We start from the raw sequence: 6,000 nt of genomic DNA on the forward strand, positions 1-6,000 counted from the left end.
CCTTAGGGAAACCTTGAGTCAAACTCCCTTGCAGAAGTTTCTGGAGATCTTCAAGTGTTAATTGACAGTGGGAAAGGATTGCATTTGTGGTAATGAATTTAGTGTTTTCTGATGTCTGTGAGTCCCTGAAGTTCGGACTGAATCCAGTTAGGATGCAATCCAGAGAAGGAAGAAAGAGAATGTTATGTTTACTATCGGCCAGAGAAAATCTGATGGTTCTCAGAGTTCAGAGTGAGTGTACGGTCACATGTATATAGTCTGGATGGCTATTTATTTTTGTAATGTGTTTGTCAAAAGAATTTGTAAGGGCCTGGAATTACCCATGGGACGTGTAATTTATAGCCATCTGAAGTAAAGTTGGCTAGGGATTTGGGGGCTCTGACGCCAGGGAGTTGAGGAACAATAACAGAGGGATAGTCTTAAAGAACAAGGACTAGTTTAATACTAAACTTCATATTCCTGAGGAATCTAGAATATTTGTTGTTGTGGTATGTGATTGGAAAAAAATATATTTTATCCCTTTTTAATAACCGGGTCCTGCTCTCTGGCGTAGCTGAATTCTCATTTAATAAAGCCGTTTCATGGTTACGGTGATCCCGACAAGGTTTTAACAAGGCTGTTATGTGAACACCCTGGCAGAGCAGCAGAGCAGAGCTCAGAAATATTTGGCTTTTCAAGGCATGGGAATTGTTTGTGGTATCCTACTCCCTCCTACTTAGACTGTGAGCCCCATCTGGGACAGGGGCTCTGTTCACCCTGATTAACTTGTATCTACCCCAGTGCTTAGAACCGTGCTTGGCACATAATGAGTGCTTAACAAATACCATTATTATTATTATTAGAATACTGTGCTGAATTGGTGTGTTCACAGGCTCAGGAACCGAGGTTTGGGGATGAGGGGGAGGAAAGAGGGGGCTTTCGTTCTGCAATAGCTAATAAAAGTGTCCTTGGGCCTTGCTCTAAGACTTCTAGCCAGACAGCCAGCCGCTTGCCCAGATCCAAATTGACACGGCCTGGGCTCACATCATTCTGAAGCCCAGGCTAAGCCTGTTTGAGATTCAAAGGTGCGTGTGTTGTGGTGGAAGGGGAAGACACCCTCAGGAGACCTGGCCCCAGATACAAAAGGGGAAATATTTTAGACTAGAGGAAAATGGAGGAATGGAATTCAGAACTGAGGCAGATCCAAATGCTGGAGTAGAGTCATATATAGTTCAGAGAAGTCAATCAAGGGCTCGGGCCCAAAGCCAGACGTGAATTAATACAAATCTCTGACACCTGAGTCCAACAATGATAACAATAATAAACGTGGTTTGTTTTAACCGCTTACTATGTGCCAAGCATGGTATTAAGCTCTGGGGTAGATACGGTTGAGTCAGATTGGACGCAGTCTAGAAAAGGCAGGAACTGACTATTTAACCCTATATGAGTTTGGCAATTTCCAGAAAGAATGAAATGTGTGGAGTTTTGCCAGTGTCACCAGTGGGCCCTGGGCATACAGCGAGCCAGAGGCGAAATAAGGAATAGTAAGTAGCCAAATACCGCACTGAGTCCAGGACAGGCCACTTATAGCCATCTGTGGAGGTGCTCAGCTGTGGAAGAGAACCATCATCATCATCAATCGTATTTATTGAGCGCTTACTATGTGCAGAGCACTGTAAACCATGCAAAGAAGGCACCAAAAGAGTGAGGAGAGAGCAGCTGAAGGGAGAGAAATCAGTAATCCCGAGAGGCTTAAATTAAAAATGAACTGCGGCAGAGGTGTTTTTACCTCAGACAGCAGCAGGAGGGATCAGTAGTAAACACTGAGAGAGTACTGTGAGCAGACCACTGTATTGAGAGCTCAGAAGACTACAATACAAGAAGACATGATCCCTGCCCTCGAGGAGCTTACAGCCTAGTCGGGGATGTTAGGAGCAGGAAGGGGGGAATTGCAGTAAGAAATCTGAAGATGGTTGTCAGCACGCATGATCAATCAGTCAATCAATCAATCAATTATTTTTATTAAGTGCTTACTGTGTGCAGAGCACTGTACTAAAGCTTGGGAAAATATACTATAATTTAGACTGTGAGCCCACTTTTTAGACTGTGAGCCCACTACTGGGTAGGGACTGTCTCTATCTATTGCCAACTTGTACTTCCCAAGTGCTTAGTACAGTGCTCTGCACACAGTAAGCGCTCAATAAATACGATTGATAGTAATTTAACCCAGAGAGAACCAAGGATTGGCTAGGATTCTGCACAAACATGGTGGTCGTCTTTTGAAGGTCTGGTTCTGGCAACACCATTTTGTTAATATCTCGTTGCGTCAGCATGCCGGCCTGAGGGGCCCACAAACCTTGCTTGTTTATTTACTTATTTCTATTAATGTCTGTCAGGGGATCTGTGTTCTCTTTTGGGTCTGCCACTTGCCTACTGTGTGATCTTGGGCAAGTCACTTAACTTCTCTGTGCCTCAGTTACCTCATCTGTAAAATATTCATTCAGTTGTATTTATTGAGTGCTTACTGCGTGCAGAGCACTGTACTAAGCAGTTGGAAAGTACAATTCGGCAACAGATAGAGACAGTCCTTACCCAACAACAGGCTCACGGTCTAGCAGGGGGGAGACTGAAAACAAAGCAAACCCTGTTCTCCCACCTACTTAGACTGTGAGCCCCATGTGGGACCTGATTATTTTATATCTACCCCAGCACTTAATATAGTGCTTGACATGTAATAAGCACTTAACAGGTACCATAAATATTATTGTTATTATGTTCTGTTTTAGTCCTCAGTGGCAGCATGCTTGGTGCTGAGCTAGCACAGAGTGCAAGTCTGTTTTTGTTTGCTTTTCTGATGGGCTTTATCAGCTGGTTCAATAGGTGAGTTGAGCATGGTGGCTCTCCATAGTGTAGATGTAAGTCAACACAGCAAGTGGAAATAATGATTATCATCATCATCATCAATCGTATTTATTGAGCGCTTACTGTGTGCAGAGCACTGTACTAAATGCTTGGGAAGTACAAATTGGCAACATATAGAGAGTCCCTACCCAACAGTGGGCTCACAGTCTAAAAGGGGGAGACAGAGAACAAAACCAAACATACTAACAAAATAAAATAAACAGAATAGATATGTACAAGTAAAATAAATAAATAAATAGAGTAATAAATATGTACAAACATATATACATATATACAGGTGCTGTGGGGAAGGGAAGGAGGTAAGATGGGGGATGGAGGGGGGACAAGGGGGAGATGAAGGAAGGGGCTCAGATTATCACATTTGTTAAGGGCTTACTATGTTCATTCATTCAATTGTATTTACTGAGCACCTGCTGTGTGCAGAGCACTGTACTAAGTGCTTGGAAAGTACAATTTGGCAACAGGTAGAGAAAATCCCTACCCAACAATGGGCTCACTAAATGTTGGGATAGGTACAATATAATCAGAACAGGCATAGTCTCTGTTGTCCCACATGGGGCTCACAGTCTTAATCTCAGGTCCTCCACTTGTTTGCTGTGTGACCTTGGGCAAGCCACTTCACTTCTCTGTCCGTCAGTTACCTCACCTGTAAAATGGGGTGGAGGCTGTGAGCCCCAAGTGGGCAGGTAATGTGTCCAATCTGATTTGCTTGTTTCCACTCCAGTGCTTAGTACAGTGCCTGGCACATAGTAAGCGCTTAGCAAATACCATTATTATTATTATTACTAAGCAGGTGGGAGAACAAGTATCGAACCCCCGTTGAACAAATGAGGAAACCAAGGCACAGAGAAGTTCAGTGACTTGCCTAAGGTCACTTATCAGGCCTGTAATCAATCAATCAATCAATCGTATTTATTGAGCGCTTACTGTGTGCAGAGCACTGTACTAAGCGCTTGGGAAGTACAAGTTGGCAACATATAGAGACGGTCCCTACCCAACAGTGGGCTCACAGTCTAGAAGGGGGAGAAGCCTGTAAGCCTGCTGTGGGGAGGGATTGCCTCATATTGCTGTACTGTGCTTTCCAAGGGCTTAGTACAGTGCTCTGCACACAGTAAGCACTGAATAAATACGACTGAATGAATGAAGTGACAGAGCTGGGATTAGAATCCAAGTTGTCCAACTTCAAGATCTGTGCTGTTGCCCTTAGGCCCTCTGCCCTGCACCTAGAGAATTTCTTAAGTCACCCCTCACCTGCCCCCTATCCCCTCAGCACATGGTAGTGTGCAAAGCAGAGAACAGTGAAAATCCCTGCAAAGGACCCGATCTTACAAGAAGTTTAAAGGGTGCCACCATATATCAATCCATGGCACTTTTTGAGCACTAACTTTTGGCAGAGCTCTGTACTAAGTGCTTGGAAGGGTATATATGTATATATCTTTGTACATATTTATTACTCTATTTTACTTGTACATATTTATTCTATTTTGTTAATATGTTTTGTTTTGTTGTCTGTCTCCCCCTTCTAGACTGTGAACCCGCTGTGGGGTAGGGACCGTCTCTATATGTTGCCAACTTGTACTTCCCAAGCACTTAGTACAGTGCTCTGCACACAGTAAGCGCTCAATAAATATGACAATGAATGAATGAAAGTATGTCAGTAGTTGGGTAGGATCCCTGCCCTCAAGGAGCTTGCCATTTATTAACACTGTCATCCAAAGTGATTGGGATGCATCTAAGAAATTCATCTTATGCAACTTGTTAACAGATTCTTTTTGAAGGATTCTATCTGTTTATAAAGATCAGATAAAGTTAACCTTAAAAGCAGCTGTAAATTTTTTTAAAGACCTGCCACATCTTGGCTCCAGAAAGAACTAGCAAGCATAGATTAGAAAACAAGTGCCTAACAAGTTCCTTGACGTGTCTCAGTTTCCTCATCTGTAAAATGAGATCGATCTTGTCTAACTTGTCTTGCTCATGTCCTGCCTCTGGCCTGGGACGCCCTCCCTTGTCATATCCAACAGAAGAAGCAGCGTGGCTTAGTGGAAAGAGAAGGGGCCTAGGAGTCAGAGGACTTGGGTTCTATTCCCGGCTCTGCCACCTGTGTGACCTTGGGCAAGCCACTTAACTTCTCTGTGCCTCAGTTACCTCATCTGTAAAATGGCGATTAAGACTGTGAGCCCAATGTGGGATAACCTGATAACTTTGTATGTACCCCAGCACTTAGAGCAGTGCTTGGCACATAGTAAGCACTTAACAAATGCCATTGTTATTATTATTACTATTTTAGATCATTCTCCCCACCTTCAAAGCCTCATCGAAGACACATCTCCAAGAGGCCTTCCCTGACTAAGCCCTCCTTTCCTCTTCTCCCACTCCCTTCTGCATCACCCTGATTTACTCCCTTTATTCACCCTTCCCTCAGCCCCACCACACTTATGTACATATCTGTAGTTTATTTATATTAATGTCTGTCGCCCTGTCTAGACTGTAAGCTCATTGTGGGCAGGGAATGTGTCTAGCAACTCTGTTGTTTTGTGCTCTCCCAAGCATTAAGTACAGTGCACTGCACACGGTAAGTGCTCAGTAGGTACGATTGATGATGAAATGCCAGTTCTTTTTTTTCGTCAGGCAGTATTTATTGAATACTTACTCTGTGCGAAGCACTGGACTAAGCGCTTGGGCAAATACAAGAGAGTTGGTCAAACGTAATCCCTGCCCACAAGAAGCTCAACAGTGTTCAAGGGGAGCCATCAGACTGTCTGTGCTGGGTGGGATAGGCTCTATGTCCAATCTGCTTATAGTCTGTCTACCCCAGTGTTCAGCACAATGTTTGGCAATAGTAAGCAAATCAACAAATACCATTATTATTATTATTATTACTATTATTAAGAGCTCCAGAAGGGCTTCAAACATGTGGGACGTGGACTGTATCCGACCTGATTATCTTATATTTACCTGGGTGCTTAGTACAGTGCTTGGCACATAGTAAAAGCCTAACAAATCCCACAGTTAATATGTGGGCTAGGGGAAAGCCAACTCCTCTGGTGGACAGTGGGGCCCTACAGGCCAGGAGGAGCCCTGGGGACTAAGGGGCAGTAA

This window comes from Tachyglossus aculeatus, chromosome 14 (assembly GCF_015852505.1).
Source record: "Tachyglossus aculeatus isolate mTacAcu1 chromosome 14, mTacAcu1.pri, whole genome shotgun sequence".
In the NCBI taxonomy this organism is placed as follows: domain Eukaryota; kingdom Metazoa; phylum Chordata; class Mammalia; order Monotremata; family Tachyglossidae; genus Tachyglossus; species Tachyglossus aculeatus.